This window comes from Papio anubis, unplaced genomic scaffold (genome assembly GCF_008728515.1).
Source record: "Papio anubis isolate 15944 unplaced genomic scaffold, Panubis1.0 scaffold200, whole genome shotgun sequence".
Lineage (NCBI taxonomy): Eukaryota > Metazoa > Chordata > Mammalia > Primates > Cercopithecidae > Papio > Papio anubis.
The window spans coordinates 1-14,497 of record NW_022162023.1 but is presented as its reverse complement, the minus strand read 5'-3'; positions in this window follow the sequence as shown (position 1 = coordinate 14,497).

Below are 14,497 nucleotides of genomic sequence, written 5' to 3'. Positions count from 1 at the left end.
ATGGCATGAAATGCACAGACATTAAGTTCTTAATATTAATCTTCTCCAAAGAGGTTTAACACTATTAAAAACTGAAAATAAACTCAACATAGCTTGCATTTTAGAAATGGTCCTCTAGATGCATTCAAATGTGTGATAAAGATGATCCTTTTCAATCTGCTAAGCAAATGTTTTAGAATATGTGAACTCAAGGCTAATTCAGCCGAAGCACGTTCTGCAGATTGCAAGCCTTGGCTCCCTCTAGTGGCCCTGACTTAGCCTTTGTTTTAGGCTTATAATGTTCAGGACTTAACTGTATGGGGATTTCAAAGCCCAGTTCAGCTAGCACCTCTTCCTTGTAATGCTCTGGTGACTCTTGACTACATGTATCTCCTCCCACTATAAGCAACTTCGTTATTTTCTGTTGCTAACAACTAGCATTTTAAAATATTCAGTTTATAGGTGAATTGTTTCTTGTGTATTGTCTTTCCCCCCAAAAAATCACAATCGTGTCTTTGAAATGGAAAACACAGTATTAGGCATGCAATACTATCGAATACTTTAAATTTAGGAATTATATTATTAGAGTTAGTAGAAATCTTTGTATGTTAAGAAAGCTGCTCCTTTCACAAAATGAAAAACAGATCCAGAGAATCGCTGCTCTATTCATTCCACAAGTGTCTGTCAAGTGAAACCTCCAAGTCACTATGCTGAGTACCATGGAGGAGACAGAGACATCCAGGAGATAAGCCCAGATCTCATGGACCTTTCAGTGAGGCATGAAAAAAAGGACAGGTGCACCAATCATCAAATGTAGAAACCCCTAAGGAACGTAAAAGTAAAGCCTGAGGGATCTCAGGTGAGGGAGGTAATGAGTCAGCTAAGGGACTCAGCATAGTGTTATGGAGATGGTGGACCTTGACCTTGGCCTTGAAGGGTGTGTAAGATTTGATTATATGGAATAAGGGGAAAGTGTGATGGTGTGAAAGCACATCCTGGAAAGGTAACGTAAAGGGAGAATATCAGAAACTAGGACATGAGTGCCTTAGGGTCAAACTACGGAAGGTCTTTTTATTTTTTATTTTATTTTTATTTAACATAGGATCTCACTCTGTTGCCCAGGCTGGAGTGCAGTGTCGTGATCATGGCTCACTGCAGCCTCAAACTCCCCAGGCTCAGGTGACCCTCCCACCTCAGCCTCCTGAGTAGCTACAGGTGCACACCGCCACGACAGGCTAATTTTTATATCTATTGTAGAGATGAAGTGTCACCATGTTGCCCAGGCTCTTCTCAAACTCCTGGGTTCAAGTGATTCTCCTGCCTCAGCTTCTCATTTACTTTAGTTTTTTAAGAGACAGGATCTTGCTGTGTCACCCAGGCTGCAGTGCAGTAGCATGATCGTGAGTCACTGGAGTCTTGACTCCTGGGCTCAAGCAATCCTCCAACCGCAGCCTCCCAAGTAGCTGGGACCACAGGAGCATGCCACAATGCCCCACTAATTTTTATTTTATTTTATTTTATTTTATTTTAGAGACAAGATCTCACTGTGTTGTCCAGGTTGGTCTCAAACTCTTGGGCTCAAGCGATCCTCCCACCTTGGCCTCTCAAAATACTGAGATTATGGGCTTGAACCACTATGCCTGGCCTACAGAAGGTCTTGAATGGCAATGAAGAAGCTTGTACTCCGTTGAGCAGGAAGAGGGACTGAAGGAAGAACTTGTAAAAATTCCAGCTTCTAGAATATGTATTTGGCTCCTTTAAAAAAATGGATTCTCCATCCAGCTGTCCATTTATCATTTATAAAGAGATTCATATAGGAGATTCAGGTATGGACTAGATATCTGCTAAGTTTACTTCTTTTTTTTTTTTTTTGAGACGGAGTCTCGCTCTGTCGCCCAGGCTGGAGTGCAGTGGCGTGATCTCAGCTCACTGCAAGCTCCGCCTCCCGGGTTTACCCCATTCTCTTGCCTCAGCCTCCTGAGTAGCTGAGACTACAGGCGCCCGCCACTTCGCCCAGCTAGTTTTTTGTATTTTTAGTAGAGACGGGGTTTCACCGTGTTAACCAGGGTGGTCTCAATCTCCTGACCTCATGATCCGCCCGCCTCGGCCTCACATGCTAAGTTTACTTCTAATCGATATTACGTGATTGAGATTTTTGAACCATAAATTGACCCTAGATTATAGGAGGGAAGACCTTGCATTTCTTTTTGTACTTAGTAGGTGCTCAATGAATGCTTCCTCAATTAACAGATGACATGAACAGGGCTGTGTTTTAGAAAGAGGAATTTGCCAGCAAGGTTTAAACTAGATTGGCAAGAAGGGAGAAACTGGATACAGGAAGGCTGCTGAGGACATTATTATTCATTTTCATTACCTAAACTAGATGAGTGGAAATGAGAGTAGAAAGAAGAGTAGAATCAATATTGCTATTTTGTTGTGATTATTTGTGACCCTCTTCCTCAGTGAACTGACAATGTCATGAGAGCAAGAACTCTTACTTGGCACTGTATCCCCACTACCTAACAATAACTAGCACATGTAAGTGCTGAGTATGTATTCAGTGAGCTGTGGAATAAATGTTGACTGGCTTTTTGAATAAGTAATTGAGATAGTGTTATTTGAGGGGCATTGGCCATCCAAGCCCCTGAACAAGGAGCAGCCAGAGATGCTGGATGTGAGCCTAGGATTTGGGTGACCCTGGCCCAGGGCAGAAGGGACACAGCACACAGCAGCAATCCCCACCTTCTCAATATCCACTCCCTTTAGCCTGTGCTGGGCAGGCCTTCATCCCTACATCCTATAAAAACTTCACGTTTGGGTCACCCACACCCTCATGTCCTTCTCTCCTCTCTCATTTAATGTGTCATTAGCATTTGTCACAGTTGACCATTCCATACTTGCAACAGTCTCTTCACTTAATTTCCAGGATACTACTGTCCTGGTTTTCTTCCTACCTCGCTTATGGCTCTTTTCATTCTAGTAATTCCAGCTTAGCCTTCTCTTCCCATTTTTTTTTTTTAAGAGTTGGGATCTTGCTCTGTCACTTAGGCTGGAGTGCAAGGTATGAACATAGCTTACTGTAGCCTTGACCTCCTGGGCTTACGTGATTCTCCCCACTCAGCCTGTCAGACAGCTGCTATTAACAATTTGTAATCAGTGGTTTTCACCTTAGCTACGCATTAGAATCACTGAGTTTTAAAATTTCTTGATATTCAAACTGAACCCCAGACCAGTCCAATCAGATCTGTGAAGGATGGGTGGAGATTCAACATTTTAAAAAATTCTAGTAATTTCAATGTGCATGAAGTGTTGTAAACCACTTCTGTAAATATTGAAGTGGTCTGTAAATATTAGGGGGACTAGCAACCTCCTAATTTCTTGAAGTTCCTCAAGGCTCAGTCCTTGATCTCTTATACCTTTGATCTCCTTGATATGCCTAGTCTCATGGGTTTCAAAAGCATCCTTATCAGTTGATGTGTAGAACTACACTTCTAGCCCCAGCTTCTTTTCTGAACTATAGATTTATATATACAAGTGTCCTATTTAAGATCTTCAGTGAGATGTAGACATCTCAAATTTAACATGTCCAAACAAAACTCTTTACTTTTCCCTGGCCTCCAAGTCTACTCCGGTGTTCTCCATCCCAATCGATAATACTATCATTCATTCAGTTATGCCAGCAAGGACACCTGGGAGATATATTTGAGTCATCTCTTTGTCATTCTTTATACCTAATCCATTGCCAAGTCCTGTTGGTTTTATTTCTAAAATCCATTCTGAACCTAGTACTTCCCATAACCTCTACCACCACTATGCTCAACCTCACCCGCTCTGTAACTCTACCTTTCCAACTGACTTCACTGTCATTCCCTTACAGCCCTCTCCTCAAGCAGCCGTTGGAGGGATCTCTGCAAATTTAGATCACATCAAATGTCTCATTCTTTACAAAAAATCCTTCAGTGACTTCTGTAATTATTTAGAACAAAATCCAAATTATTTGATCTGACTCCTGCCTACTGCTCCAACCCATCTGTCATTCTCCCCTTTGTTTGCTGTGCTCCTAATAAAGCCTTTGCCTGGGATGCTCTTCTGCCTAAATCTTCACGACTTGATGTTCACCATTCAGGTGTCTGTTCACATGTCACCTGTTCAGAAAGGTCTTCATTGACCTCACTTGTCACAGCTAAAATGGTCACCTGGTTGTCCTCTAACTTAACCTTGCTTTATTCTTGTCTTAGCCCTTCTTGCTATCTGCAACAATGATATTTGTTTATCTGTTTGTTTATTTTTCTTCCTCCAGTAGAAGGCAGGGACCTTGTCTTGATTGTTTACTACTGTATCTCTGGCACCTGGTAGGTTCTCAGTAATTACTTATTGAATGAATTGTCAAATTCAGAGTTGAAGTTCAAACTGATAGTGAGGCAAACTGTATGACCAAGGTGTCAGTGTGGGGTGGATGAGTAATCACAGCACAAGGCACAATTAATCAAAGGCTCTATTAAAGGTGTTTGGAAAGATTATCTGGCTCAACACTGGGTAGACTGTCTCCCCTAAATTACCATTTCTGCTCTTAGTTATAGTATCTGAAACTCTCATTGGCAATTCAGATTCACGCTAATATTTGAAAGATTATACCTTCTTTTGAATTCTCTTCTAAAATTCAAATATCCTCTGCATACTTCCATTGGCTAATAAAATATTAGGGGGAAAAGATGTTCTGAGAGACCAACAGCAGAGGGGACTAAGAACAGAGAGAAGGCAGATGATGGCTACACGAAGTCATCTTCACTATGTTGTAATGCCTTTGACAGAGCCCTTTGTGGGAATCTGTCCTAGCCTTCAAGAAGCTGTATAGCTAGAGGCCTTAACAACAACAACAAAAACTTCATGTGGATCCCACTGGGACTAGCAACCTCCTAATTTCTCTGCCCTCTACGTAAACTCCAATGCCATTTCCCAATTCACAATATGGTTTCTCAAGTATGGAGACTTAACAATTTTGTAGCCTACTTTAAATGCCCTTCACACTCCTGATTGTTTTTCCATCACAGCAAATCAACCAGCCCTACTTGTTTCCAGAGGAAAGTGGTTCTGTGGCAGGTAATTTTAACATATCCAAACAATAGCATATTTTTAAATGATTATTAAAAATGTGTACATCTTTAATGTAAAGCAATACATTTTAATAACATTAGAAACAAGAAATTTGATTACATTGGTATTGCAACTTGGGTTCCCTGAGAAACAGTCTTAGAGATGGATATTTGCATGCAGAATACGTATTAGGGACTCTATTAGTCCATTCTCACGTTGCTATGAGGAAATACCTGTGACTGGGTAATTTATAAAGGAAAGAGGTTTAATTGACTCACAGTTCATTATGGCTGGGGAGGCCTCAGGAAACTTACAATCGTACTGGAAGGGGAAGTAAACACATCCTTCTTTGCATGGCAGTGGAAAGAGAAGTGCCTAGCAAAAGGGAGAAAATCCCCTTATAAAACCATCAGATCTCATAAGAACTCACTCACTATCATGAGAACAGCATGAGGGAAACTGCCCCCATGATTCAATTATCTCCCACTGGGTCCCTCTCTTGACATATCGGGTTTATGGGAACTACAATTGAAGATGAGATCTGGGTGGGAACACAGCCAAACCATATCAATCCACCCCTGGCCCCTTCTGAATCTCATGTCCTCACATTTCAAAACATAATCATGCCCTTCTAACAGTCCCCCAAAGTCTTAACTCATTCCAGCATTAACTAAAAAGTCCAAGTCCAAAGTCTCATCTGAGACAAGGTAAGTCCTTTCCACCTATGAGCCTGTAAAATCAAAAGCCCTCTTCTCACAGCACCACTAGGCAGTGCCCCAGTGGGGACTCTGTGTGGGGGCTGTGACCCCACATTTCTCTCTCATACTGCCTTAGCAGAGGTTTTCCATGAGGGCTATGCCCCTGCAGCAAACTTCTGGACATCCAGGCATTTCCATACATCCTCTGAAATCTAGGTGGAGGTTCCTAAACCTTAATTCTTGACTTCTGTACACTTGCAGGCCCAATACCACATGTAAGCTTCTAAGGCTTGGGGCTTGCACCCTCTGAACCAATGGCCTGAGCTGTACATTGGCTCGTTTTAGCCCCAGCTGGAGCTGAATCCACTGGGATGCAGAGCACTATGTCCCAAGGCTGCATAGAACTGGGGGTGCCTGAACCCGGCCCATGAAACCATTTTTCCCTCCTAGGCCTTCAGGCCTGTGATGCAGGGGGCTGCTGTGAAGGTCTCTGACATGCCTTGGAGACATTTTCCCCATTGTCTTGGTGATTAACATTCAGCTCCTCGTTATTTATGCAAATTTCTGCAGCTGGCTTGAATTTCTCCTCAGAAAATGGGGTTTTCTTTGCTATCGCATTGTCAGGCTGCAAATTTTCCAAACCTTTTTGCTCTGCTTCCTCTTGAACACTTTGCCACTTAGAAATTTCTTCTGCCAGTTACCCTGAAATCATCTCTCTCAAGTTCAAAGTTTCACAGATCTCTAGGGCAAGCGCAAAATGCCACCAGTCTCTTTGGATAGCAAGAGTCACCTTTATTCCAGTTTGCAAGAAGTTCCTCATCTCCATCTGAGACCTCCTCAGCCTGGACTTCATTATCCATATCACTATCAGCATTTTGGTCAAAATCATTCAACAACTCTCTAGGAAGTTCCAAACTTTCCCACATTTTCTTGTCTTCGGAGCCCTCCAAACTGTTCCCACCTCTGCCTGCTACCCAGTTCCAAAGTCACTTCCACATTTTTGGGTGTCTTCATAGAAGCACACCACCCTCTACAGTACCAACTTGCTGTATTAGTTACTCTTTCACATGGCAGCAGGAAGGAGAAGGGGGAAGCCCCTTATAAAACCGTCAGATCTTGTGAGAACTTAATATCACGAGAATAGCGTGGGGGAAACTGCTCCCATGATTCAGTTACCTCCCACAGGGTCCCTCCCACCACACGTGGGGATTTTGGGAACTGCAACTCAAGATGATATTGGGGTGAGAGCATAGCCAAACCATATCAGAGACTGCTCAAAGGATCAACATTTGTGGAAGGGAAGGAGGCAGGTCTGGAGTGAAAGAACAGCTGAGCTTACTGCAGTCTCAACAAAGGCCTCAGCTATTCCCTCAGGAGCTGTAAAGCTAGATGACCCTTCAGGGTTGACTCCCCTCACAGTGAGAAGGCTAGGCGTTCATGGATGCAAGCTGATACTGGGTGAGAGTGGTCTACAACCAAGGATAATTTCTGGAGAGGGCTGACAGCTAGGGCTGTCTACTGGCAGCACTCCCAGAATCTGGGAAAATAAGTCCTCAGACCTGGAGACAGCATCCATTAAACCTAGTGTTTTCAAATTGATGTCATTTTTTGGTTGCTATTAATAACATTATTCTGAGTATCCATTGCGAGGCAGTTGGATAAAATGATGTACTAAGAGTCTCTAGTGAGCTGGCTTTGCTGCAGAGGACTCTTTTCTTGTTAGTGTTGTACTTCTTTTTCTTTTTTTTTTTTTAGAGCAGAGTCTCGCTTTGTCACCCAGGCTGGAGTGCAGTGGTGTGATCTACGGCTCACTGCAAGCTCCGCCTCTCGGATTCACACCATTCTCCTGCCTCAGCCTCCCGAGTAGCTGGGGGACTACAGGCACGTGCCACCACACCCTGCTGATTTTTTTTGTATTTTTAGTAGAGACGGGGTTTTACTGTGTTAGCCAGGATGATCTCGATCTCCTGACCTCATGATCCACCTGCCTTGGCCTCTCAAAGTGCTGGGATTACAGGCGTGAGCCACTGTACCCGGCCTGTACTTCTAAAATACTTTCACTTTTCTATCTCTGATAGGTGTTGCCATATGTAGATAACAGTGTTGTTTTGTTGTTACTGACATTATTGTTGTTAGTTGACATCCTGTGAGGGATTTACATTATGCACCAGGTCCTGGGATTGTGTCTTAACCATCTGCAGTGGTCATTCTGCTTCGTAAGAAAGATGAGACTCGACTCTCATTAATTCTACAGATTCATTTGAATCCAATTCCCAGGACTTTTCTTTAAAATAAACAAACCATATTAACTCCTCAGGTTGGATGGTGTTGGAAGAACTAATGATTTGTGCTTCCCGTTACAGTTTTGTCCACATAAGGACTACAGATTGCAGCACTGAGTAAGCGTAATTGAGAATTAATGTGTTCTGTGGCTCAGAGGCGGAAAATAAAACTGAGGCAGCCCATACGAGGAAAAAGTGGATTCTTGTCATGTAAGTGAGGTCACGAGGACACATGACTGTGGCCTTTATTGCTGTGGCCTTTATTGCTCAGGCCTGCCCAGTGGATACTAGGAAAAGGACCCTCTTTTCAGTATGTTTTTTCACCCTGGCAAGTTTAGTCTCTGAAATAAAACTAAATTATACCTTAGCTCCTTCATCTTTCTGCAAAAATATGGCCATGAAAGGGCAAGGATGTTATAATTAGTAAATTCTGCATATGTCTGAGCGAGCATTTGGCAAATCATAGATTCTTATTAGATATGTTCTACTAGTCTGAAATTATAATTTTGGGGCTTGTAGTTGGTACCAGGTGTTTCTCAAACCCAACTCCCTCTCACTGCACTACTCCCAGCATCTGGGAATGGTGAGAGGAGAGTTTATCTGATTGTTCACGGCTTCAGTTTATTGCTGAGGAGGCTCTCAGTGTTTGCCTGGATGGTAACATGGTTCAGTGGTTCAGCATGTGGATTCTCAGATCCTGGCCTCATCACTTCATAGCTGAATTATCTTAGGCAACCAAGATTAGCTGTTCAGGTTCTTTCTCTTTTCCTCTCTAAAACAGCAGTACTCATAGTACTTATGCCTGGAGTTGTTAAAAGGGTAAAAGTAGATAACAGATGCGAAGTGCTTATAGTACATAATAAAACAAGTACATATTAGGTATTATTATTTGCTAGGATTCAGTTTACAGCTATAAGGATCACTTGGACAATTTCTAGGGCAAAGAGTAGAGCATCCAGGTCTGGTTAAGCCGAAAATACTTTGAATGCATAAAATTAAGTAAATAGAATACTAATAAAGAAGAAGAGTTTTCATGCAAGAAGAGTTTTCATGCAGAGTTGAAATCAATGAGATAATTCCCTCATTAAAGTTAGATGTAACTGTGGGCACAGGATTAGACAGCTTACTGGTAGCAAAAGCAGTATTAAATGTTAAATTGGGAGCAGCTATTGCTGTCAATAATATTCCAGGGATACGACTGGGCGCGGTGGCTCATGCCTGTAATCTCAGCACTTTGGGAGGCTCAGGTGGGTGGATCATGAGTTCAGGAGATTGATACCATCCTGGCTAACACTACGAAACCCCATCTCTACTGAAAATACAAAAAATTAGCCTGGTGTGGTGGCACACACCTGTAGTCCCAGCTACTTGGGAGGCTGAAGCAGGTGAATCACTTGAATTTGGGAGGTGGAGGTTGCAGTGAACCGAGATTGCACCACTGCATTCCAGCCTGGGCAACACAGTGAGACTCCATCTCAAAAAAAAAAAAAAAAAAAAAAGTCCAGGGATAGCTATTTTTATCAATCATAGAACATAGGAGTCACTTAAGGAATTGGCTTTTCTACACCAGAAAGCCTTCCCCAGCTGAGCAGAACAAAATGTCAACTCACTAAACTCATAACCTACTTTTCTCATAAGAGAGCATTAATTATATAAGTAATATTTTACTTATTTGTTAAACCCTGAAACACACTTTCAGATTTTGATTTGCTAGCCATAAGTCCCTATTCTTCTAAGCTATAATTAACTGGACAGGAGGAATTGGTCTTTCTGAAGCCTAATACATTTCTAGTCCTCCTTTTCCATGTTCTAGGCGCTTTATTTGGGTATATTAGATTTCTATGTTAGAAATGACTGTTTTTTTTTTTATTTTAGGGAAGTGTTTCTTACACATAATACTGCTTTTCCTAATAGAATTTGCTCCGTATTTATTCATTCAACAAGTATTTATTGAATGCCCACTATGTGCCAGTTAATAGTAGATAGGTGTTCTGAGTGGAGGCAAAAGGAAAACGATTTTTAAAAGAAGGCTAATAGTCAAATATATTTTAAAATCTTTTTTTTTTCATTTTATATTTATAAATCCGCATAAACTCAACTCTATGCTACCTTAGCCTTGGGACCACATCTCCATGGTGTTTTGGTAAAATTTCCATGGTCTCTGATATCGTATCATGTATCTACTTGACACATTTGTTGATTGATGCTAAAATATTGTCATAATACAGTGGAGACAATGACTCCAAGGGCAATGTGATTACTAGGAAGATAATTTCTCTTGTAAGAAGAAAGAACATTTAGAACACTAGAAAAGTGCCTTCTCCCCTTTCCCTTAGGCTCAGGAGTAGTAATATTTCCCCAAAGTTACTGGCTCCTGAGTACTGTACAATTCCTGTTTATCTCCTTAAACCTTGTCTGCATCTTTTTAAATGACTCAATTTGAGGGTACTGTTTCCTGTTTCGACCCCAAATAATATAGATATTATTTATGACAGCAACAAATAATTTAAAATACCTAGGAATAAATCTAACAAAAAAGCATGAAATCTTTATAGAGAAAATTATAAAACTTAAAAGACATTTTTAAAGAGACATAATAAAGATGCACCATGTACATGAATAGAACTTAAATTGTTTGGCTTTTAAAAAATTGATCCATAAATTCAATTAAATTCCAATAAAGTTCTCAACAGTTTTTTTCCATGAAACTTGACAAGGAATATCAAAATTTATATAGAAGAACAGAGGGCAAAGAATAGCCAAAAATGTTCTGAAGAACAAATTAAGACCTTGCTCTACAAGGTAGCAAGTATTATCATAAACAGATCATAATTAAAACAGTATGAAATCAGTACATTATAGATTAATAGGGAGAGATAGTGGTGCGGGGACAACTTGTTATCCCTATGGACAAAAGAGTAATAAAATTGGACACCTACCTCACATTATCCAAAAAAAATCCCAAGTGAATTAAAGGTGTATTGTGAAAAGCTTTATGATCTCAGATTAGTAAATGACTACTGAAGGCAAAAATCACAAAACATAAAGAAAATGATAAGCTTGACTATATTAAATTTAAAGTTTCTGTGCATTAATAGACATTTCAGAGAAAGTAGAAATATAAGTCATAGCTTGTCAAAGATAAAGTAGATGTAAATATACTACAGTGGAATATTCTCACAAACATGGTGTCTAATTTAAAGAGATTTGCAGAAATATGACTCAATCTTATTACACATGCAAAATAGTATCACATATCTCTTTCAAGTTGAAAGTATAAAGTATAAAGGCATGCACAAGAATGATTAACACTATTAAATACAGTACAATGATATCTCTGGGTGGAAGAAATGGGACAGAAAGAGGTGCACTGATGGCATAGAGCCAGGTTCCACAGTTTTTCATGTGTCAGATTATGGATACCTGTGTGTTTATATTATTCTTCCTGCCTTTCTGTATGTCAGAGATATTATTGGTGCAAATAAACATGACACAGAAGTAGAAACTGGATATTGGAAATCAAAGTTCAATAAACTAAAAGTTGTGAGATTTAATTTTTAAATCTAAAGTAGATATGAGCTATAATATTTAAGAGAAAAATAGAAAATATCAGTACTGCTTAAATACATAAGCATTAAAAGGAGTATATGGGCTGGGCACGGTGGCTCATGCCTGTAATCCCAGCACTTTGGGAGGCCGAGGCAGGCAGATCACTTGAGGTAAGGAGTTCGTGACCAGCCTGGCCAACATGGTGAAACCCCATCTCTACCAAAAAATACAAAAATTAGCTGGGCATGGTGGCAGGTGCCTGTAGTCCCAGCAACTCAGGAGGCTGAGGCAGGAGAATCACTTGACCTGGGAGGTGGAGGTTGCAGTGAGCCTACATCACACTACTGCACTCCAGCCTGGGCGAGAACTCCAACCCAAAAAAAGAAAAACACCCACACACAAAAGGGAGGATATGATGAGATACTTCTCTATTAACTGGAAACCCAAACTGATTTTTTTTTTTTTTTGCTAGAAAATAAACCAACATGTTTTTCTATTAATAATTCAATATTGACTCAAGTACAGGTAAAGGCAAGGGAAGGGAAGGCAGGCAGAAAGCCAAAGAAAAGTAAAAAGAACATAATGGAATTAGATAAAGTAGATGTGGGCAGAATTAAAGTCCCTGATCACAGATATCCTTGAGAATTTCAGAAATTGGTGAAGAACTTCATAAAACCACTTTCATTTCATAAAACTGTAGCGGAGTGCCTGCTGAGCTTCTGAATACTAGGGGGGCATGGGGCGGGGGTAGGGAAGTCAGTACAACTTTTTGTAAATAGAAAAGAATGGTTTAAGTATTACAATGTGTCTATCAGGTCAAATTTCTTGACCTGAAAGCTTTTGAACCTTTTGTGAAAGCATTAATTTGCAATCTTAAAAAATAATGTTGGACTTAAAATCAACATGAGTTGGTGAAGATTAAAATCTGTCAGTTGAATCTAATTTTCTTCTGTGATGGGTCTGGTAAAGGGCAGCGACAGTGTAATTAATTGCTTGAGGCTCAGAAACCCAATTAATCTCTAAGTTGACTTTTATTTCATAGAATGTTAGTGCTAGATGAGGCCTCAAGGATATTCTACCCTACCCTCTTCATTTTATAGAAGAGGAAATAGACATCAGGGAGGTTAAATGACTTGTTCAAGGTCAAAGATACTGTCTATTCTTGCCGCCATACCCTATAAATTGATTCAGTATTGCATCCTTAAAGCTTGTATGAGTTTCTGTGTTTCTGATCATGACATATTATTTGAACACAGATGGTTCTTTTGTTATAGCCTTTTATAAAATACCTGGACATTCATCTCACGAATGTTTTCTTGTAAGGGTTTTCAAGCCTCAGTTTTAAAATTTTGAAACCTTTTCCATACTCTTTATGCAGTAACAGTTGTAAAAGAGGAGTGGGGAAGAACTGTGTCCTAATTTGCGTACTTAGCCGGTAAACTCTGGGAAGGAGATGCAGTGGGTGTTTTGCCTTAAGTGGGAGGTTGGGAAACAGGCATTGCAGTTCGACCATGTGAGTGATGTCTAATCCAGGTGGTACTTGCAGGCCATGCCATCCCTCAGGGATTCTATGTGTCTGATTCCAAGATGTGGGCAGAAAATCTAGCATGTAGAGTAATTTTAGAGAAGAGTTCAGTGAAGCAGCAATAATAATAAATACGATGTATGAAACGATTGGAGGAAATGAGAGCCACTATAAATGTGGGAAGCGTGGTAGCATGCCATATGTCAGTGTGGCAGTCGTGGAAGTGCCCTGCTCAAAATTGTTCTTAAAGGAACCTACTGCAAGGAAAGTGCTCTTCCACAAACCTCCAGATGCTACCACTCAGATTTGCTGCTGCGTCCATGCTGAGACCATGCTATCCCCTGAGTACTCCTGGCCAATGCCAGGATATGAGAGCCAGGGCTTTTGATACAACATGGGACATATCTATTGGGAAGTCTTTGCTTGGAGATTTCCCATTAGCCTAGTAGAAACTCTCTCAGAATTGTGCTGCTGCTTAACACTCCTTTTTCTTTTCCTCTCTGCCTTTATGGGTTAGATCTGTATTATGGTCTATCTCTTTTTCCCCTCCCTCTTTATCTTTCTTAGGACTTTCCCCAAATAAACCTCTTGACCATCCAATTCTATCTCGGCATTTGCATCTCAGAGGACTCTAACTGATGCAGAGTGTAGCGATTGCCCTGGTTGATGCCAAGGAGGGATAAAAATGTATATAACTTGAGTAGTGATTAGGATCTTACTGTGCTGGTGGGGACTGAATAGCAATGGTTTCTCTTTGGTTGTTGTAGTTACCATTATTGCAGTTCCTCATTTACGATCTCTTAGGATGGCATGGCATTAGGATAAATGCATTATAGTAAAATTTACTTCCAGAGAGAAAAAAAAATCCATGTTTTCACAGATTCTAAGACTTTTTTTCTTTGCATTCTAACCTTTCTGAAATTGGGATATCTTAAAATAGATGATTTGCTACAATTTAATTAGTAGGATTGTTTTCTTCTTTACTGATGAATAAAATAATGGTGCATATCATTGATGATGTCATAGATTTGATCAAATTTATCAGATCAGTTCAGGTCACCAGATGCCAGGTACTATAATAGATTCTAAACCACTAAGGGGCTGGATTAGGTTTTGTGAATTATTATTTGACTATTTCTTAGGTATATCCACCAGGAAAGAAAGAAAAACCCTAAGGAACAGAATTATATGGTGGAGAGGTACACAGTTGGTAATTGTTGCTCTGAATACATTAGTATAGAAATAGCCAAAGAAGCATAAAAAATTAATAGGAAGCAAGAACATCTCTCATCACTTAGGGTGCTATTCACTCTTTTACTCTTCCCATTTTCTTTCTTTCTTTCTTTCTTTTTTTTTTTTTTTTTTTTTTT